This window comes from Schistocerca gregaria, chromosome 3 (assembly GCF_023897955.1).
Source record: "Schistocerca gregaria isolate iqSchGreg1 chromosome 3, iqSchGreg1.2, whole genome shotgun sequence".
In the NCBI taxonomy this organism is placed as follows: Eukaryota; Metazoa; Arthropoda; class Insecta; order Orthoptera; family Acrididae; genus Schistocerca; species Schistocerca gregaria.
Window position 1 is genome coordinate 956,696,754 of NC_064922.1, and position 24,126 is coordinate 956,720,879.

At 44.2% G+C, this 24,126-nt stretch overlaps 1 protein-coding gene across 1 annotated transcript in view; it reads right to left on the minus strand.

Annotated features, from left to right (window-relative positions):
• Positions 1–24,126, minus strand: part of LOC126355952 (neprilysin-4-like) — a 693,674-nt gene that overhangs the window by 323,435 nt on the left and 346,113 nt on the right. The window lies entirely within an intron of this gene.

Here is a 24,126-nt window from a genome sequence, read left to right on the forward strand (position 1 = left end):
CGCGTCTTCCTCTTTCCTGGTAGGTTTCTCGAACGGAAGGTACCTACAAGTCTGTTTCCCGTGAGCCAGTCAGTATACACTTCTAGCTATTGGAAGTTTCAACATCGCAAAGGACAGAAAGTAAAGAAATTTTTACCTGCTCTTGGTATGACACACATACACTTCTATATTCCGACATAATTGTCGTAAAGGAATGTGTCGTCCGTGTCGAGGTGAACCATGCCATCACCTGCAACGTGCGGTCTCGGTAATAGGACAGAGGCAAGGTTAGAAATGTAGCGGCTATGGGAAACACAGGCGCGCCCAGAGGCACCTCGTACCATCACGACTGCTTCCAGCCCTGTAGGCCGATGACGAATTCGGTCGTTCTCCCCTGAGTCTCCACGACGGAAACATCCATCGTAACGTTGCACACAGGAAAGCGACTCGTCTGAAAAAGACTGCGCAGTGACACTCTTACGTGCAGCAGCTGCGCGCATCGCCGTCAGCGTGCCTATATCCATCTCCAAGTGGAGGATGGCTGCGACAAATAGATTGAATGTAGGCAGTACGTGGAGTTCCAGACGTCCTTGTATTGACCACGTCAATACTTCAGTTGCTGCACGCAAAACATTTTTTCTAAATTAATTTATGTGACGTGCAGCACAACCATGTGAGAATTATGTCTGTCTTCTCGGGCGCTAGTCACGTGGAGCCTTTGAGATCTAGCATGGCGTTAAGTACGGCTGTCCTGAACCTGTCGATTCCATAATCAGATGCCAGTCGTTGGACTCAGAGCAACGTGGGCAGCAACGTCGCAGAACGATAAACAACATCGACAGGCCACGATTCCGCCGCTGTCAGATTCCGACAGGTCCTGGTAGACGTTTGTCCCTTTCCCACGAGGCATAAGACAAATGCGATTTCTGAATGAGGAAATTGCTGCAAAATTTTTAGTTACACAGCATGATTCAAAATGTTGCACACGTATTGAAGGACGTGATAGACGCCTAAATACTACTTTAAAATACGAACTTATGATCTTGATAGTAATCCTAGGCTAGTTAAAGGCTTGGAATGTCAGAAACAAGGACAATCAGTGAACACAAAGCTTAAGCTGAACAAACGTAATGTACCTTTTCTTTGGAGGTGCGGTCGGATTTAACTAGACGGGGCACCTGAACACTTTTCTGTCCAAGCAAGCGACGTGCACCACCCTCTTCAAGTCTGGAAACATCACGCTGCGTATTACGAAAGAGCAAGTTGAGAGTGATCTCTGTGAGCTGTTGGTTAGAATATGGAATAGTATGCTCAAATAATGATTAATAGTGACACTTGCAGCGTAGAACAGGTACTTACTGTACATATAAGTACCTATCGTACTGGTACTGCTCAGTTTGACATAAGCTGACTTTAACTGTCCAGTAAGTTCCACTAAACACGCCAGGTGACGCTAGTAGACGCCACGACTGTGTAGAGGTACTTTGTTTGCAGTTACATTCATTTGTAGTTCCGTTTGGATGACTGTAGGATACGCCGCTAGAGAAGCTAGTACACGCAGCGAAAGTAACTGAAAATGGCCGCAGAGTGCTAGATTCCTTCTGAGTCACGGGTGAAGATTATCTCTTTGCACCAGTAGTGCAATAGTGTCCTACAAACGACAAAGAAATTGAAGATTTCCATCAGCGGAGTCGTCAAGACTATACGTCGAGATACAAGCTCCTATATTGATCGTCCTCTCTCAGAAGCACACAGCAAAATATGAGAACGTCACGTAAAGTATTTGGTAGCGACCAGTAAACCTTTGTTGCGCCCTGTTAACAAGAAGGAAAGGCTTCAGTGGGCTGCCACATATCAGCAGTGGACAGCAGGTGATTGGGAAGGAGCCTAATTCACTGACTGATCCAAGGTCGAAGTATTTGGAAGTGAACGCCATCTCTTCGCACACTTGTTACCCCGTGAACGCTCGAATCCTCAGTGCTTAATTTCAGTTGTGAAGCGTAGAGTCGATTCTGTGATGGTAGGGGGATCTTTTCGAAGAAATCAAGTCTGCGATTTGGTCTTGCCATTCTCCAGCGACATTCCAATGCATCTGGTTTGCGTCTGGTCGGGAAAGGGTTTGCCTTGCAACCAGACGATGACCCGAAACGTACAAGCCGCTTGTGTCACACCTATGTGAAGCCTCTAGATGCTCTGAAAAATCTGAAAAGCATAGAAAATCCTCCCAGTCGAGCTACTGTAGGGTGTTGGACAGGAGGATCCTAGAACGAGGAATCATGAGTGGGACACACAAGAATGGAGACTAATTCCAACTGGTAAAATTAACCCATCGGATGCCAAGCCTATGCAAATAAATGGTGATTATTTCGAGGAATCTGAACTTCAATGGTTGTATTTACCTATGCATTGTTTGAGCTTAATAAACATTTAGAAAATAACAAAATGCAATTTTATTATGTGTTTCCTTTCAATTGTCCACAATCACTTGGTGTTTCTAACCTTATGGAGGCCAGAGTACACAATGTCACAAATCCCAGGCGTTGGATCGGAAGGTTAGGTCCAGTTGCATGGCCACCTCGCTCCCCTGATTTGACACCTGTTTATTTTCTTTCGGGAGAGGGGCTGGGTCGCATCAGAAGCCTCATGTACGTGACACGAGTCCCCGACGAAGAAATATTTCTCGCCAGCGTCTCGTGAGGTTTGTATGATGCCAGGTGTACTGGGTAGTCTGCGCCAGAATTTTCTACGAGTGAGTTATGCCTCGATTCAGTGTAATGGTACCCATTTTGGACACCATCTTTAATGTACAGCATTGACGAGTAACCAGTTGTTTCTAACACTTCACACCTTTCACTGGCTAACGATTACTTCCAAAACTCTAAATTTCTACCCCACCGTTATATTTCGGCTGCTGTATCGTTCAGCTCAATCAGTTTGTGCACAACCTTTGGATCACACTGCATACAGGCGGCAGATGATGTTATTGCTACCTAATATGAGTGGTTGCGCTGAAATGGTAATCATTTGCGTGTCCTAACATGTACTACACTTTATTCCAATTAACCGTTCGTCACATTCCGCCTCAGCGGTCTTGCCATTTCAATGGCTGGTACTGTATTTTCAAGTATTTGATGCAAACAGGCTAGAGATTTTTCACGGAAATATTTCAGAAGCCAAACTGTATAATCTGCTTGAGGCACTTCATCAATTTTCACTTATCAGAAGCTCGTTAAAGCTTACAGATATGTGTGTGCTTGGACGTGTGTACAAACAATGTGCAGGCTTTTACAAGGAAACGTTACGTTAGCTGAGTCAGTCTTTGAAGTAGCAACTTTCCGAGAGAGCTGATGCAAACCAAGCGCGAATTGTAAAAGAGTGTGTTCGAGCGTATGAAAGCCAATGTTGTGCCTCGAGCTTTATATCGAAAGCGTATCGCGATGGAGCAAAGAGAGCTGCTGCATTGTAGCTGCCTTTAGCGGGGTGAAGTTGTTGAGGAAGCTAAATATTTCTTTTTTTACTTGCAAAACATGTCGCAGTGGCCTGGAACGAGTCAATTTACAGATTATGAAGTTAGTTTTTATTTACGTAAAACTTCATTCTGACCATTTGTGTATAAATTACGTACAAAAAAAATTGTTTGTTAATAGATGTGAGTATTACTTTTGAACTCAATCAGTTACAAAATTCTAAATAAAAACTATTCTACCCACTAAAGTAATTGCCCAGAAGGAACATGTTTATCTAGTTTCCAAATGTGGCTTCGGCATTTGTCGCGTAATTAACATTACTGGGTAAATAATAAAAGATTTTGTTGGACACATTATTCACCCCTTTCCGAGCTTATGTCTTTTTTATTGTAAAATAATCAAAGTAATTGCAGATGTCATTATTCCTTCTCAACTGTAATAGCTTATTCACAACTGCCGTGGAAGAATATACGTACTGTTATTAGTTAAAATATCTAATTCCTCAAATATTTCTTTGCAACACGATCGTGGTTGAGTATCACATTTTTTCCTTGTCTCATGCTTTATGTTATGAAATATTTCTTTCTTAAAGAAGAGTCGCTCCAGAATATAATTCTATATGACAGGGTTGCACGAAAATAAGCGAAGTAAATTAGCTTATGGGTTTGTTTCCCTCCAAGATCTGCAATACACAAAGTGCAAAAGTGGCTGAACTTGGCTGTTTAAGTAGCACCTAAATGTAATTTTTCAGATAAAACTGCTGTACATCCCAAGACGTTAAAGATTATTTTACCTTATTAACTCTTGCTTACGCTTTAAATTTATACTCATGTTGTGACTTTTGAGTACAGAACTGAATATGTTGTATCTTTAGTTTATTCAAAGTAAATTGATTGAAAATCAATTATTAACTGTTTTAAAAATATCTGCTATTTCCTCGGTCGCTGTGTGCCTCTTGGTTTTCAATATAACGCTTAGGTTAGCTGAAAAAAAAAATAATTCTGCTTGATGGGTATTAAATTAAAAGTCATTAGCAAGTGTCAGACCCAGCAATGGACCTAATAATGAGTCTCATGGTACTCCATTAAAGATACTCCCTTAATGAGAAAAAATTCCCATTCTATGGTTGTTGAAGTGTGTAGCACAACTATCTGATATATTTATAGTGAGCATGGCTTGAGCCACTAGTTGATTGAAAGATAAATTCCATAAAATCACAGCTTTTCTAACAAAATTTTGTGATATGCACAGTCAAATTACTTGTATAGGATACAGAAAAATTGACTAAGGCTGTTTCGTCATTTTCGGTTTGTAATATTTCATAAATTAATGTGTGAACATCATTATTGTTTGAGAAACTCTTGTGAACTCAAAATTGTGATTTAGTAGGTATATTATTATTGCCAAGAAGAAAAGTATTCTAGAATATTTCGCAGAAATACTCGAAAATCTGGTTGTTAATTACTGCTATCCTGACTATCACCTTTTTTACGTCGGGGTTCAACAGTTTCACATTTTAATCTCGCTGGAAGAGTTTCCTGGCTGAGTGATGCATCACATATTGCGGAAAGGATAGTAAACGTGACATGAAAAAATCTCTCCATCATTCTATAGGAGGTATCACCAACTCTGTATGAGCTTGTATTTTTGAGACAGTTCATAATTTTCTTAATCTGATACGGAAAAGTGGACAAAAGTACTTAAACATCAACCAACAGATTGCTACTAAATAGATAAATTCACCTAGGGACGATTATATTAGGGAAATGTGGCTGTAGTTATAAATATGGGGCTGCTACATATCAAACAATTGAACAAACGTATCTTATAAACACTGGTGTCTCTGTCTTGTGTTTATCACTTAGTTAGGAATGACAGACAGTTCAGTTACGTTCCTTTGTTGCAGCCTGACATAATTATATCAGTCACGTGGATATGTCAAATGCACTGAGCAGACCGATACCGGAAAAATAAAATTTCATGAAGAAGTCTTGGCACCAGATATTTCATCAGAGGTACAAACATTGTCAAAGCAAGCTCATAGTTGTCGTATAAGTCTGACACACTTAATTCACAAACACAAGCTCTTGAAAACAAACTTGGACTGTCTGGAGATGAGAAAGACGAAGCTCTCTTATCTCTGCATGTCGATTTTCTAAACTGAAACCGAGACTGATGTCACAGTGGGTAACATACTCGACCTACAAGGTTCTGTATTGTTTCCCTTGACCATTCTCCTGTGTTTTCTTTCTTTTTTTTATCAGTCACACTATAGACTGATTCTTGCACTAGGGGGATCATTTTCACAAATAAACCACCGTGAGGTTAGGACAGCCGATGTGTGTGAGTTCGTGGCACATATTCACGTTCTGGAGTTGACAATATATATTTGGAAGGCAGATGTTCCAGAGCGGCGACCTTTGATCTTCGTCGCACATCACTCAGTCGGAGAACCTGTCACTCACCACAAACGTTAACGTTTTGCTCACGTCCACGGTAGTGTCAATATTTCGTTATTTCTCCGCTCTGACGTCATGTCAGATACAGTTAACTGATACAGATATGGAGCACTGTAAAAGTGCAGTCGTGATTGATATATAGTGAGTAGCTCTTCTTATCTCTGTGTTATCTCCTCCATCAATCAGTGATTCATCTCTTATCATCACACTCTAATACTTACGGCCTATTGACTGTGTAGCTGCGTAATATATGGTTCTGTAAGATTATTATTGTGGAAAGGAACTCTGGCCCGTGGGCGGCTTTACAAGATGGTGAAGCAGCCAGAATTCAATGGTAAAGCTGCGTATTATCAAACAATAAACTCTCCCTCACTTCTGTATTCTAACAATATGCGGTCTCGTCTGGTGTTCATTCAATTCAGTACACGTAATGTTTTCATATTTTCGTTTCACAGTGTGATATTAGGATCTGAATTATGAGACTGCCATGATGTTGATATCCCAGAGAAAAATGCTAACCTTGCGTTATGTTCTACTTCATACGGTAGAATATGGAAACAAAACTGATAGTGCATAAAACAAACTTTTACAAACGCTATCACTTAGCATAGGTTCAGTATTAGGTTACCTACAAAAGGTAAGAACTTGAAGGTTATTTCGTTAATGAATCGGGACCCCATTAGGTTCCCAGGAAAATATTGCCAGTGATTACCGCAGGATGATGGAACGGATAAATGTGAAAATCTTCAGGTGATCAGCTTGATTCCTCATGCCTCTACTAGTATAATGGAGAAAATAAATCACAGTACGCTTAGAACGCAGAACAAGATTGTGGTAAAAAAATATCCTGTTGTTTTCTTAAGCGGTAATGATATCATAAGAGGAATACCCATGGTAATGGATGGTAAAGCGGTATTTAAAATACACTAGACAATGTGTCTGATAGTGTATTTTGCATACGACAGCATGCCATCTTAGGCACTCTATAACACTTAAAACAGTTGATAATGGCACTTTGAAGCCGAAATCACGGTCGTGTAAATGTAATACTGCAAATAAAAAACTGTGTAAAGGCGGTACTGACTATAAAGAAATATATTATGACTGTGGCCCCAAATTATGAAGAAATTATTATAAGGAATAGAGATGTTGTCTACTAATCCATTTCTCTCGTCAAATTAAATACTTTGCTCTTGTTCTGGGCAATGATCGTGGCAGAGTGGATGTGTTTGTATTCAGAGAAAGAGCTACTTAAAACAGTTCGCCGTTTAGGAAATCGGTGAGACTACAACTCGAGATAACTACTTTCTCCCCTTAGATCTCTTGGAATCGCACTGTCTCGTAGTGTATGGAGATAGCTGCCCCCCTGTATGGGATACTTCAAGAGAGCTGTACCATAATTCAGATCAGACATCGATGGAAAATTTTTATTAAAATGGCTCTGAGCCCTATAAGATTTAATTTCTGAGGTCATCAGTCGCCTAGAACTCAGAACTACTTAAACCTAACTAACCTAAGGACATCACACACATCCATGCCCGAGGCAGGATTCGAACCTGCGACCGTAGCGGTCGCTCGGTTCCAGACTGTAGCGCCTAGAACCGCACGACCGGCCGGCAAATTTTATTACAACATTTCGAGTAATTATCGACTCTCTGTATTGCGGCCGCAAGAACACAGTAGAAAAATATAGGATAGCTGCAAAGGAATTTGAAAACGACTTTGTTTTCTTCAGTCTCAGCCGCAAAATAAATGAGGTCTAGGTAGGGCCAAAAATAACTTAGGCCTTGTTGTTACTGAAACGCACCAGAAAGCACGTAAAAGCTAAGGAGATCAGGTGCGAGGGCTTTATACGCATTGTGAAATGCTTGTCACGGGAGAAGAGTGATGAGATAACGGACCAGGATATTTGAGCTCGAATGTAGACACCGACTTTTCTCGCATCACAGCGAACGATGTAACTGCGCAGTTATGCTTTCTGTCCGCTTCGACACGAAACGAACTCCCACTGTTTTCATAACTGCTCCCAATGTTGGACGAGTCACATTTTTTGTACCTGCTCTTAGGCAGTACCATTCATCATAACAAGTGATTATTTACGCTGGCTTATCAGAAAACAGTGACACAAGTGAGAAATGTAATGTAACAAATAGTAAGGTAACAAATAGTTATTTCTCCCTCCTGTGTCTAATTCACGACATATAAAGTATCGTCCAGATGTCCACACGATCTTGCTCTGCACAGAAGATGGCATTCCGATCAACGGACAGCCATGCCAACGACCACATTAGGGCACCTATGAAACGAGGCAGTGTTTGCCGTGTAGTCCCACAGCCACAATCGCTGTGTAGACAGCCACAAACGGTGCAATATGGCACAGAGAGGATGCCCACCAGACTCTCTGCCGTGGGAGGCCACAGAAAGAACGGTAGGAGGACAGTCGGAAACTGACGCGGCGCGATGACTTAGTGTGAAACGTTCTGTAGTGAGCGAAACTGTATGCGGAAGACTATGGCAGCTTCAGAAGAGAGAACAGTCATTTGGCTGTAAGGGCGCGACGGTACCGCCTTAGTACTGCGCGGCAGCTGGGTATGTGAGATCGCACATCCACTGGACGTGTTGTATCGAGGCAAACGGTGTGCAGAAGGCTTCGGCAGAGTGGCCTTTATTGTCGAAATCCCTCTGTATGCCTACCTCTAACGCGTATTCACAACAGGGAACGTATAGAGTGATCAACATACCACCAGTGTGGTCGAACATAGGGCCAATGCTGTTTTCACAGATGAGATTTAGTCAGGAGAGTGATTCTCGATGGCTTAGCATCTGGAGGGAACGTGGAACAAGATTTCGGGTCCCAAACAGTGCGGAAAGAGACCGATATCTAGGAGGAGCCCCAATGGTGTGGGCAGGGATACATACCAACACATCTTCACGAAGTTGTACAGGTTAATCGATAAGGTTTAGCTGCTGTGAGGTATCGTGACGAGATCTTGCGACCTCATATGCGGTTGTTACGAGGTGCTGTCGGTCCAGACTTAGCCTTGATGGACGATAATGCTGTACGTAGTAGAGCAAGGGTGGTTGATGGTTTCTTGGAAACGGAAGATATTGCACGCATGGAGTGGACTGTTCTCTCTCCCGGTCTGAATCCCACAGAGCATGTCTGGGGCGCAGTAGGGAGATGGCATCACGTCAACATCCACCAAACGTTCTCCAAGACTGCGAGCAGCTCTGCAGGAAGAATGGCCGTTGTTGGCTCAACATTAAACTGATGACATCATTCACAGCATTCCTCGTCGTTGCTGGGCCTGTATTGCTGCCAGAGGGGTCACACCCCACACTGAGCAGATTAACCAGTTGTCGAATGTGTGTGCAGATTCGTTTAGCGGAAAAAAAACCCAATTACTTTCTGGATTTTTTGCATTGTTTCTACTTTACTATCACCTGTTTATAGCGTTTTGTGCCAAAATAACCTTACAAAATTTCCGCTTGTTGCCTTAATGTCGAACGCCTGTGTATTTTTATTTGTTCACAATAATACGATAATCTTTTATGTTGCTTCAGTCGTTAAATGATCGGAGTTGTAGTTCATCTGCATTTACATTCATCCTACTCAAGTCACTTTACGGTGTGTGGCGGAGGGTACTTCGTGTGCGTGTGTCACTTACCCCTCTTCCTGTTCCATTCGCGTGTGGTTCGCGGGCAGAACGATTGCTGATAAGCCTCCATGTAGGCTCGAATCTCTATAATTTTAACTTGATGGTATTTTAGCGAGATATTCGTAGGGGGAGGCAATATACTTTAGGAATGTACGCTCTCGGAACCTCAACAGCAGACAGTAATGAGATGCAGAACGCCGTATATAACAGCATCATCCTCGAATAGCCGTATGGAACTTCTGACGTTAACTACAAGGTCAATATGCACTGAAACGCCAGAGAAACTGGTGTAGGCATGCGTATTCAAATACAGAGGTATGTAAACAGGCAGAATACGCCGCTACAGTCGGTAACGCCTATACAACACAAGTGTCTGACGCAGTTGTTAGATCGGTTTCTGCTGCCACAGTGGCAGCTTATTAAGTTTTAAGTGAGTTTGAGCTTGACGTTATATTCGGCGTTCGAGCGATGGGACACAGCATCTCCGAGGTAGCGATGAAGTCGCGTTTTCCCGTACGTGCTACGGTTGCAGGTTCCCATCCTGTCTCGGGCATGGATGTGTGTGATGTCCTTAGGTTGGTTAGGTTTAAGTAGTACTAAGTTCTAAGGGACTGATGACCTCAGATGTTAAGTCCCACAGAGCTCAGAGCCATTTGAACCATTTCCCGTATAACCATTTCGAGGGTTTACCATGAATATGAGGAATCGGGTAAAACATCAAAAATCTCTGACATCGCTGCGGGAGTTGAAAGATCCTGCAAGTACGAGACCAACAACGACTGAAGAGAATCGCTCAGCGTGACGAACCTTCCGCAAACTGCTGCAGATTTCAGTGCTGGGCCATCAACAGTACCATTCATCATAACAAGTGATTATTTACGCTGGCTTATCAGAAAACAGTGACACAAGTGAGAAATGTAATGTAACAAATAGTAAGGTAACAAATAGTTATTTCTCCCTCCTGTGTCTAATTCACGACATATAAAGTATCGTCCAGATGTCCACACGATCTTGCTCTGCACAGAAGATGGCATTCCGATCAACGGACAGCCATGCCAACGACGACATTAGGGCACCTATGAAACGAGGCAGTTCTAAGGGACTGGATGGGCTTTCCGAGCCGAAGGGACAATCGTGTACACTTCATGACTGCACGACACAAAGCTTTAAGCCTCGCCTGGGCCCGTCAACAACGACATTGGACTGTTGATGACTGGAAACATGTTGCCTGAGCGGACGAGTCTCGTTTCATATTGTATTGAGTGGATGGACGTGTACTGGTAGTTAGAGAACCTCATGAATCCATGGACCCTGAATGTCAGCAGCTGATGGAGGCTCTGTAATGGTGTGGGCCGTTTGCAATTGGAGTGATATGGGACCCCTGAAACGTGTAGATACGACTACGACAGGTGACACGCACGTAAGCATCCTATCTGATCGCCTGCATCCATTCCATTGTGCACTCCGACGCACTTGGGCAATTCCAGCAGCACTATGTGACACCGCACACGTTCAGAATTGCTACAGAGTGGCTCCAGGAACACTCTTCTGAGATTAAAACTTCCGCTGGAAACCAAACTCCCCAGATATGAACATTATTGAGCATATGTGGGATGCCTTGCAGCTAGCTGTTCAGAAGAGATCTCCACCCCCTCGTACTCTTACGGATTTATGGACAGCCCTGCAGGATTCATGGTGTCAGTTCTCCCCAGCGCTACTTCAGACTTTAGTCGACTCCATGCCACGTCGTGCTGCGGCACTTCTGCGTGCTCGCTGGGGCCCTAACGATATTAGGCAGGTGTACCAGTTTCTTTGGCTCTTCAGTGTATAACGGACGTATTCCTAATGTTACGAGAAGGGTTTCTAAAGAAGCAATCCCGCGTACACCTGTAGGTCTTAGAAAAATTCTCCCTGGCTCTCTGCGCGGAGCTAATTTTCATTTAGTTAGTCTAACCCAATGCGTCCACGGATTTGCAGCGGAAGTGTATCGAATGCCCTTTCGATAGTCAAGGAGTACGTTATCTACCCGGGCGCCTGTATCTGCTGCATTTCGTGTCTAGTGACTAATAGAGCGACCTTGATTTCACACGATCGTTGTTTTCGGGACCCATGTTGTTTCGTAAAGCGGAGATTTTCCGTCTCCAGAAAGGTCATAATACTCTAGCATAATACATACACCGACGTCAGAGATATAGGCCTATAGGTTTTTGTGTCTGTTTGACGATAGTGTCTTCAAAACGGGAATGATCCGTGCTTTTTTCCCATTATCAGGAACGCTTTGTTCCTCAAGAGACACACCATACGCCGCTGCTAGAAGACGGGCAAGTTCTTTCGCACACTCCGTGTAGAACAGAATTGGTATTGCGTCAGACCCAGTAGCCATTCCTCTGTTGGGCGATTTCAGTAGCTTTTTCATTTCCTGATTACTTATTTCGGTATCTACCATCTTGTCGTTCGTGCGACAATTTAAATGAGGAACTGCAGTATGATCTTCCTCTGTGAAACAGTTTTGGCAAAAGACGTTTAGTATTTCGGCATTTTCTGTGCCATTCTCTGTTTCACTTCCATTACGGCCACAGAACGTCTGGAGAGATGGCTTCGATTCCTTTATTGCTTTAACGCCAGACGAGAACTTATTAGGGTTTTCGATAGAGTTGGTAGCTAGAGTTTTACTTTCGTATTTGTTGAACGGTTCACAAACAGCCCCTCTAATGCTAATTTGATTTCCTTTAATTTTTACTTCTTTGTGGGGCTTTTGCTGCATTTTTTTTTAAAATTTGCAGAGAAGCTCTCTTTGCTTTCCTAGCAGTATTTTAACGCGGTCGCCGAACCACGGAATGTCTTCTCCATCCATGACGACTTTTCTCTGCACATACCCACATAAAGCGAATTGTACGATGCTCTTGTAGTTTGTCCATCGATGCTGAACATTGTCAGTGCTGGAGATGAAGTTTTCATGATGACCTGTCAGATTAGTTGCAATCTGATTTTTATTGCTGTTGCTTCGATGAAAAGAAAGGAAGATAACCTAGTTTCTGTGGCGCACTTTTAACCTTTATACGAACAGAACACACTAGGAAAATGCAAGAGTATTCTTTTAGTTCGGAAGTAATGAAGTAGCTATTTTGATGATACGCGAACTGCAATACCTACATAAACTTGCAATAGATCTGTCTTGTAGATTAAACGAGTTTTGGCTACATTGCGCGTGATAAATGTGTAATTTTTACATATCATTTGGATTCGCAGCGAACCAGTGTTTACGCCTTACCACATCACCCTGTTAGGCACGCTAACACAAAGGACATTTATGACCGAATTATTAGTGCAATACTCAGATACTTTTATATGGCGTCTGTTTTGCAAGAGGGAGCGAATAACTTGCCAATCAACTTTTGTACCGTGGCAAGAATACTTTTTCTCGGGCAAAACAAATGCTAGGATAATGTGTCTATTCTTCTTACAACACAAATACGTTGTGGTTAAAAATAAGTGTCAGTAGGTCCGTACTTTGAAGCACCAGGATGGAGGCTTCTAGGTCAAGGGCGACGCGATTTTACGTAGAATGAGGTTGGAAGCTGTGAGGCAGTATCGTACACGACTTTATCTACGACAGACACAGCGTTTGGCAATCAGGTAATCGTGCTGAGCACGTTTGCCAAACACATTTCATTTCAGTGCGGTGAATTCTCTCGCCTTCAATTGGAAAGTGCACGAGATGGAAAGAATTGAAGCTAATAACAGAAGGCCAGTATTCTGTACGGCTAACTGCTGTAGCAGAAGAAGGTGGCCTTGGATCTTGCGAAGATACACCAGCAACAAACATCAGTCTGCACACGCCTTTCGCGTTTGTAAGAGTAATTTGCGGCACGTACAAAGGTCTGCGTTACACAACTCAGCAACAAGCCAGCGACCTACTACACACCTGTCTCGTACGCCTGGGCGTAAACTGACAGACAGACGAGTAGAACCTTCTGTGCCCGTGGGTCGTCCAGCGAAAGATACTAGCGCGTATTTCGCACTTTGGACGCATACGTCATCGTTCCTTCTCTGAGGCATACAACACGATCACATATTTTGTCGAGGAGCGGCTGCTTCCGTTTATCATGACATGTAGAGCATGTGAAAAAACAGTGACCAGTATGTGTAATAAGTTTCCTTTCATTTACGTCTATGGTAACAAACTTTTTGTTAACAGATTACCGGTTTCGGTCTTTAATGACCATCATCAGATCTCTTTCATAAAAACAAAGTCGTAATGTAATGCAATGTACGACGTCACTATGGCTGCAGTACATTAGGACTTTGTTTTTATGAAACATATCTGATGATGGTCATTAAAGACCGAAACCGGTAATCTGTTAACAAAACGTTTGTGACCATAGACGTAAATTAAAGGAAACTTAGAGCAGTGTTATTGTTGTTCCTGCATCTAGTTCGTCTTCTCCGGTCGTTCTGCATTTGAGATAGACTATACTTTTTATCTAGCAAGGGATATGCCTCCACCTGAACGGCTAAAACCGTATAAAAATGATTTTAAAATGCAGAGATTTGCCTGTTCTAACAGCCAGCAAGACCGTTAATAGTGTTCGTTGATTGTAGTCTTCTGTTCTCAGTTATGTGAGGAGTCGCCAGAAATGACAAGTGGTTCGGATGCCACGTTAAAATGTGGGTTCCCTTTCCCCAGTTGGGTACCAGGAGTAGTTTATGTACATGCCAGTCGCCCTAGTGTCATCCGATCGAAAGACTCGCACCTGCCACTGACCCATATACAATTATTGTTATTACTATTATTACTTCTTTCCTTTCTCGGACGTTATGTTTGGTTAAAAAGGGAAACTGACGCCGACCTTGATCAAGCGTAACTTCCTTTTAACTGTACGGTATATGTTACACTGCATTTAGGAACTTTTGGGTAATTGAACATGTATCAATAATTACAGATTTCTGTAGTTGTATATATACGTTTGGATGTAGCTGTATTGCGTTGATGTACTGGTGGATATTGTGTGGTATGACTCCTGTAGTCGATAGTATAATCGGTATGATGTCAGCTTTATCCTCATATCACTTGTCCTTGACTTCCTGAGCCAGTTGGATGTGTTTTTCAATTTTTTCTCCTGTTTTCTTCTGTATATTTGTTGTATTGGGTATGGATACTTCGATTAGTTGTTAATTTCTTCTTTTTATTGGTGAGTATGATGTGTGGTTTGTTATGTGGTGTTGTTTTATCTATTATAATGGTTCTGTTCCAGTATAATTTGTATTCATCGTTCTCCAGTACATTTTGTGGTGCATACTTGTATGTGGGAACGTGTTGTTTTATTAGTTTATGTTGTATGGCAAGTTGTTGATGTATTATTTTTGCTACATTGTCATGTCTTCTGATGTATTCTGTATTTGCTAGTATTGTATATCCGCTTGTGATGTGCCCTACTTTTTCTATTTGTTGTTTGCAAAGTCTGCATTTGTCTGTTGTGGTATTGGGATCTTTAATAATATGCTTGCTGTAATGTCTGGTGTTTATTGTTTGATCCTGTATTGCAATCATGAATCCTTCCGTCTCACTGTATATATTGCCTTTTCTTAGCCATGTGTTGGATGCGTCTTGATCGATGTGTGGCTGTGTTAGATGATACGGGTGCTTGCCATGTAGTGTTTTCTTTTTCCAATTTACTTTCTTCATATCTATTGATGTTATGTGATCTAAATGGTTGTAGAAGTGGTTATGAAATTGCAATGGTGTAGCCGATGTATTTATATGAGTGATTGCTTTGTGTATTTTGCTGGTTTCTGCTCGTTCTATAAATAATTTTCTTAAATTGTCTATCTGTCCATAATGTAGGTTTTTTATGTCGATAAATCCCCTTCCTCCTTCCTTTCTGCTTAATGTGAATCTTTCTGTTGCTGAATGTATGTGATGTATTCTATATTTGTGGCATTGTGTCATGTAAGTGTATTGAGTGCTTCTAGGTCTGTGTTACTCCATTTCACTACTCCAAATGAGTAGGTCAATATTGGTACAGCATAAATATTTATAGCTTTTGTTTTGTTTCTTGCTGTCAATTCTGTTTTCAGTACTTTTGTTCGTCTTTGTCTACATTTTTCTTTTAGTTCTTCTTTCTATTATTACTATATTATTACCATTATTATTATTATTATTATTATTATTATTATTATTATTATTATTATTATTATTACAAAAACAAAAATAAATACAAATACACGAAAGAGAACCACATGTTATCGAGGGGGATTGCAGCGAAATATAATTGCGTTCAATTAATGCATGCAGGTAAGGTCTGAACATTGTTGTTCGCAATCAAAGGCATCTTACGAATCTTCCTCCACACTGGTCCATCTACATCTTGAGGAAGGATTTTATGGAACATCTGACGAATAACGATGTTTTTCACGTGCCAGTGTTAGAAATTGTACTCAGAAGAGAACCTAGAAGTTCAGTTACAGGTAATTCAGTGTCAATTACAGCATCAGAAATGTCATGAACTATAGGGCTTTCGCTTCTACAATTTTCTCGGCTTACCAGCCTACGAGTTGCTTCATAGTTGATATCCAGTGTGACCTCTTACTACTGCGTACATCGTTCATCCATTATATTCTAACAAAATGCATAGCGAAATATGACGCTTATAAGTTTCGTGTCAGGGCATTTTTCTCAAAACGCTGGGAACGAATTTGTACTATTGGAAGTTGAGACGTTTTTTCTTGAAAAAATAAAAGAGACCGCAATAATAGTTACCATTCTTGAGAACCCGTGTATTAATGCTATAACAAATGTCTGAATAACATACTCTTCCCACATACAAAGATCTTGATCCCATGACGTCATTTGGGAACAAATGTACTATGCAGCCCAAAGCATCCCTCCCGTCAGAGTCTTCACCCCTCCTTTAGTATTGCCAAAGCCTTTCTCTCCGTTATTAGAGAGCTATCAACTTTCTCATAAATTTAGACAACATAGTCTGTGGAGAAACACCGACCTGATACTGTATTTAAATTAGAATGAACAGTAGAGACCGCAATACTATTCGTTTATTGACCGGTTTCGGCTTATGTGAAAGCCACCTTCAGAATTTTTGGCCCCCTGTGGCTCATGATGCCACGATCGCACTGTACGAGACAATCGAGGAGCCCCCAAACACTCATAGGGGGCCAAAAATTGTGAAGATGGCTTTCACATAAGCCGAAACCGGTTGATAAACAAATATTATTGCGGTCTCGACTGTTCATTCTAATTTATATATCAGCTTTTTACCTAAGAGCGGTTGTGTTTTATTCCTGTCTCGACAGAGGCATTTTCTTTTGGGTGAGGTGGAACAGGATGGTTAACTTTAACATCTAGCATCGTGCGGACTGGAGTTTAATTCATCTCGAACGTTCGTGAAGCGCGGCTGTGTGCGACGGGAGTCGGCAGTTTGCGTGTCTAGTGAGTTCTTTAAAGGCGAGCTTCCCACGCACAAATACGCGCACAGCAGCGGGAACCTGCACCAAGTGCCCGGCTGTCACGGTTGTAGCTCGGTCAGCGACTGTGTGGAACACGTGAGCACAGCCTGACCTCGCAGGAAGAGTGTAGTCGAGGCATTTCGCGCGCCGCAGTAATGCAGCTTCGCAACACACTTGCGTCAGCTCTGATCGCATTTGACGAAGCGCACTGCTTCTTTGCTGGCGTTCTCATTTCCCACGTTGCATCTTACAAGGAGTCGGCACGGCCGTGGTGTCGGGGATTTGTCCGAAATTTTGTGCGGTGAAAGAGGACCCGTAACACCTCACGTGGTTGAAATATTAGGACGCACAACAAGGAAAATCCCGAGAAAAATCGATCCAAAGTTTCTTAGGTACCTCATGAGTATAAAATGTTAGTCCCTTGCCGAGCCGCCGCCTGGCGTAGATGTGTAGGCCCGCCGGCCGCGGTGGTCTAGCGGTTCTAGGCGCGCAGTACGGAACTGCGCGACTGCTACAGTCGCAGGTTCGAATCCTGCCTCGGGCATGGATGTGTGTGATGTCCTTAGGTTAGTTAGGTTTAAGTAGTTCTAAGTTCTAGGGGACTGATGACCACAGCAGTTCAGTCCCATAGTGCTCAGGGCCATTTTAAGAGTCTGCCTTCGACCGGTGAGCGGCTAGGACGCCTTGTTTACGTCCCGTACGCAGAGTCGCGAGCGCGCGTAGTTTGTTTACTTCCTCGCCGCAGCTAATACTCGCGTCCGTTAACACAGAGTCGCCATGGCTCATTCGTACAGAAAAGCTACCATCAAGATCACCTTCCAGCCCGACTACGCACGACCACGAGCCTTTGAAGTCGAACGATTCATCCGTGACGAAGTTCAAATACCAACACAGCACATCATCGGTATCCACCTATCCATCACAAGTAGCGTCGTTTACGTCAAGATGGTCGATGACGAGTTATGTCACGCAGTTGTGAACAGATGCGCGAATACTCTCAAGTTCAAACACTCCGATGGTCACATCGGAGAGGTTACTGTTGACCACGTTGGACTAGGATTACGCACACTAAGTCTTGGAACTCCCTTTCGAAGTACCACCGGACATGTTACCTCAGCTTTCCGCCCTTATGGGACGGTAATTAGTCACGTGGCCGAAAAATGGAACACCTTCGAGACGTACCAGGTCGTCAACGGCGTCCGTCAAGTGAAATTAAAGAAACATGTGCCGTCCTACTTAGTCATAGGTGGCTGTCGAGCAATAGTAATGTACGACGGACAACCTCGTACTTGTTCTGGTTGCGGCCAGGAGGGTCATGTGCGCTCGGCGTGTATTCAACGTCGAGTTACACAACTTCCATTGCATGACACGACACCACCTCCTACGCTCACTGCCCTCCCCATCAATTACGCAGAGGTGACACGATCGACTGTCATGACAGACGACAACCCCCCAGGAAGACAGGAAGCGTTAGAATGCGCGCCTGTCGCCGGTCCTGGATTGACCAACACCATTACGGTGTCTGCAGAGGTTGCAGAACGCCGCCCATCGACTCCACATGAAGATTCGGACGAGAGAATGGAACTCGACGCTAGGTTTGTACCAACCTCTGCCTTTCTACCTGAGGGGGATGCTATATGAGAGCCACATGCTCTTTCGGACACAGAAACCCACGTCCGCAAACAAAGGTCACCGAGAAAACATAAAAAGCGACGTCGCACACCCTCAGACGATTGCCTCCAGCGGACGTCTTCTCCAGTTGACGACCGGACGGCCGACGAAACGACTAGGAAAATGGATGACACGAGATCGCCCTCACCGGTCACTTTGTCTGATTTTGACAAACCCGATTCCGCTCTCTCGGGCAAACGGATGGCCAGCACATTACCCGCCGTTGGTACACAACCGGAAACAACTGCGGATTCAACCTTAGTCACTCAGCCCACAAGTGTTCTACCGCAGCCACCGTTAACTTACGGACCTTGGGCGGATGACATTGAAGACGATTCTACGGCCGCGGTGGTGGATGAGGAGAGGGGTCTCTCCTCCCACAACTCGGCCCTCCCGAGTAGGAACAGATGACGGCGCGGACGCGGCCAGCAGATCACAGGCCCCACCTTTTACGGCGACACTGACGGCGGCCCCCACCGCAGGAGACGATCTGCAGACTTACCGCTTAACGACCATCAACATTAACACCATTCGGACACGTACAAAGTTGTCGCTGCTCCAAGACATGCTCATTGCAGCAGACGTTGACACTGTCTTTCTCCAAGAAGTCTTGTCGCCGATTTCCCGGGTATGTATGGTTATACGGCTCATGTGTCCCACGCCTCGCCAACTAACAGTGGAGTCGCAATTCTCCTCAGAGAGGGGCTCGAGGCGGACGACGTTCGATATCTCCCCGACGCTAGAGGAATGGCCGTAACGGTGCAAGGCGTCCGCTTTATCAATGTGTGCGCCCTTCCGGAACGAATCGCCGTCGTGACCGATCGCTCTTCTTCGCAGAAGGAATAGCACCCCTTTTTCAGGACAGGCACGATGACTTGATATTAGGGGGCGATTTCAATTGCACCCAAGCACCTAAAGATCAGCTGCCACGCCATTCACCGTGCCCCGAACTTGGGACACTCATCGGCGATCTCCAGCTGGTAGATACATGGGAACATATTCGAGGAAATAGTCCAGGATACACCCATTTCACGAGTCACTCGTCTAGTCGCATCGATAGGATTTACGTCTCCCGTTCTCTCGCGGCAACGGCGAGTGACGCGGAGGTGTGGCCAGTAGCCTTTTCTGATCACGAGGCCTATATATGTGCCGTCACCCTTCGTCGCCAACGGGTGTGGCGTAGCCGACATCCCTGGAAATTAAACCTTGCTCATCTCGCTTCTCCGGATTGTCGACGCGCCATCGAAGACACGTGGAGTTTGTGCGTCCGCCGTATCCTACGTCGATTAGTTGGTGGTTAACCTGCGCCAAGCCGGCCCTACGGCGAACCTTTATTACGTATGGTCGTGAGACTGCTGCTTGGAGGCGACAGACCCTTGATTTTTATTTCACCGTCCTTCGCGAATGCGCCTCCTTGCCACCCACACCGGAACGACAGTTGACAGTTCAGCGTGCGAAAGCACAGCTCGTAGCCCATATGCGCCGCCACGTCGAAGGGACGATCGTCCGAGCGCGAACACAAGACAGACTCGCAACGGAACGACCCACCATGTACCACGTCATCCGAGAACGTACGCTGCGAAGACGGGCGCTGATACATGCCGTCACCACTGAGGACGGCCGTCGTCACACCACACAACGCGATATTGCTGCAGCCTTCTTCGACCATTACGCACGACTTTATTCTGCTCAATGTTCCGACCCAACGACGGTGCCAGCAGTCTCACAACTCGTTTACGGCGTTTTCCCACAGGATTTACAAACTGAATTATTGAACGACATTACGGAAGACGAAGTTATCGACGCCATCGGTAAAGGAGCGGCGAATAAATCTCCTGGCCCGGACGGGCTCCCTGTGGAGTTTTATAGAACTTTCCATTATTTACTGGCTCCCAAGTTAACAGACATCTGTCGGGAACTTATGTCCCCCGCGGTGCCGCTCCCTGCGACCTTCGTAGAAGGAATAATTATACCGGTTCACATACCTAAAGGTGGGGCTCGAATACAAGATTACCGCCCGCTAACACTCGTCAACTGCGACATGAAGATATTCCCAGACTGTTAGCAAACCGTCTACGACCGACCCTACCTTACGTCATGTCGCCAGATCAGACTTCCCTAGGGGGTATCAACAACATCCACACACCACTGTGTCGATACCGTGACTTAATATCCCTAGCCAGGGCACGCCGCATCCCGGGAGCGCTGGCATCACTAGATTTCAGCCAAGCTTTCGATCGAGTGGATCACGCGTACCTAACGTCCGTTCTCCAGGATATGCAGTACCCACAGTAATTCACAGACGTCGTGATGCGCCTCCTCCGAGGGGCGACTTCCAAAGTACTCGTTAACGGGCGTCTCTCGCAGTCCCTCGCGATTTACCGCTCCGTGCGTTAAGGCTGCCCCTTGTCGACGTTACTATATGCTCTGGCACTGGAACCGCTCCTCTGTGGCCTCCGTCAACGCGTCACCGGTCTTACCCTACGTGACGTCACATTTCGCTGTACAGCATATGCAGACGACCTGGTCCTCGTGTTCCGCAATCGCGACGATGTCAACAGAGCACTAGAATGGATCACCACGTACGGTGTGGCTTCCGGCAGCTGTCTCAACGTCGCCAAATCCGTCGCCATGGCCATAGGAGACGGGTTGACCCCAGCGTGTGTCGAACCCCTACAGCTTCGTGGCACTATCAAATGTCTCGGAACAGAGTTTCACGACGACATACGGCGCACTGCGGCTCTTAACTACCGCCGCTTATTACAACAAATTCGGGTCCAGATCTTCAACCTTCGTCTGCGGTCCCTGGACATTCTCCAAAGGACACACTTCGTCAATGTTTACCTCGCACCGCGCCTTCCACACACAGTGCGTGTTCTCCCAATACCGTTACTGGTGACTCGACGTCTATTAGCGGCATTCGGAGCCTACGTCAGTACAGGCATGCTCTTCAAAGTCAGTTAGGAGTCACTGACCCTTCCCCCAGAAAGGGGAGGTCTTGGTCTAGTCCATGTCCACGACAGAGCTGTGGCCCTGTATGTCAGCTCACACATCAAGCTGTGGCGCCACCACCCGGAAAGTTTGACAGGTTTGCTGTTGGAGTCCTTAGCTCCGCCCTCCCTTATGCCCCCACTGACGACGCAAGACATACCCCCACCCTTCTACTACTTCGGGAACTTTTACATTGAACACAGCTATGTCCGTATCGCAGTAGCACCGACGAAACAGGCGTCGGCGCGGTATATATATCATGTCCTACAGCAGAGGTGCCCACCAAACACCGTGGAGACCAAAAGCCCTCAGATTAATTGGAAGGTGGTGTGGAAGACGATTCACGCGGTTACACTGGACACAGCCGTCCGATCCACATGGTATACCACAGTCAATGGTAAACAGATCAGCCGATCACGCCTCCACAAGATAAACATGGCGGAATCGCCTCTCTGCGGACTGCGGGATACCAGACACGGACGAACACCGTCTCACATGTGGTGCGGCAGAAGACGTATGGCGCTTGGTGCGACAAATTTTGTCGTATTTTCTACGAGTGACTCCGGAACACATTACACCTCGGTTTACACTATTTCCGGATCAACAGTATTTCCCGCACGCCAAGACCAACGCTGTTACGTGGATCCGTGCGCATGCGGTACACTACTTATTTCACGATGGACCTAAAGATATATTCGACTTTTGGAACTACCTACAAGAACGTCATTGCAAGATCGTACGGAACCCAAAATACAGACAGTATTTTTCTAATTACTTAGGGAGTGCCCTACGCGACCCTCCACGCAGCTGGATCATCAACAGGTAGGAGAAGACACCCATTGAGTGAGCTGACAAGACTAAGTTCGATTCTCGGTGGAATAACATGATATACGTGAAGACGAACCTGGATGATGAAGCGTAAGGAGAGTAGCGACACACCCTTCTACATCCTGTATGAAGCACTCTTTTTTTTCGTTTTTCCCATATACATTACCTCGGTGTAGGAACGTGCCGAGAATTTTTTTTTTACTCAGAGTCCGATGCGGTGCTAGATACATTTATTTTTGTTGTGATATAAAGTAAAACGACATTAACTTTGTATTAAAAAACAGTAAATAAAAATAAATAATGATTCCCACAAAAGATTTCTCCTTCCCATCCCTGATTCCTTGATTCCTTGACGGACGAGGGGGACACTGTGACCAGGCCTCGGGTTACGACCCCTGACCGCTCTGCCTTCCCCGCCCTCCCCCACCTTAAAAAAAAAAAAAAGGCCTCGGAGTCTTACGCCAGAGGTCTCGGGTTCCATTCCTCCTCCGGCAACTAGTTTTCATCTCTTTCATTTTCTTTTGTTATTCCACCAATAATTCAGAAAGTTTTGCAAACCTACACTATCTTTAAAAAGTTAGTTACATTATTGAATAAAAATTATTTTCTTTTTGTCCAACAACACAATTCATGGGTTTTCCATTTTTAATTGTAAATTATAGAGGGGAAACATTGGGTTTTTAATCAGAATAACGAAGTCTATTGGGAAACATTTAGTATTTATAAATATGATAATTATAAACAAGAACAGCAGTGGTAATTATCGTAAAAACAAACAAAGCTATAATTTTTGCGACATCATGCTCAACATATGAAGGCGGATATTTTTCAATCACAGGGCGTTTGCAATAAATCTGTACAAAAACATGCCCCATTAACATTTACGGAAATGTTTTGAGTTTCTGATAATTTTGAGGCAAACCAGGCATATTGAATCGTGTCTCGGAATATGGTGACAATAATTGACGGTGAATTATAGAATGAATTGTTACACAATCTTCCCGGGAATTAATTTCACGATTCTTCTGTAACAATTCCGCTGCAATTTTGCAAGCAACAGGAGAAAAAAAGTACCGCAGGAGGAATCGAACACAATACCTCTGGCATAAAGGTCCGAGCGCTAACCATGTAGGCCAGACGGCGGGTGGGCACTGGACTAACATTTTACATCCATAACTCACCTAAGAAACTTTGGATCGATCTTTTCTCGGGATTTTACGGGTAGTGCGTCCTAATATTTTAACCACGTAAGGTGTTAGGGGTCCTCTTCCACCACACAAAATTTCGGACAAATCCCCGACACCACGGTAGTGCCGTCTCCTTGTTAGCGAGAAACTTTATTCACCTTCGACAAAGTGTGTGAATGCTTTGGCATCGGTGGCGGCGGCGACTAGTATATTAAAAATTACAACACATCTTAAACTACCGGAAATGAAAATTATTATTATTATTATTATTATTATTGTTATTATTATTATTCATGACTAATTAATACAAATATATATTAATAACAACATTTTGCTGTATTCCTGTTACTTTCTGCAAAGCCTTTCTATTCAGCGCGTCCTCCTCACATACACTGCGATGAACCATTATTTCGTTGATCAC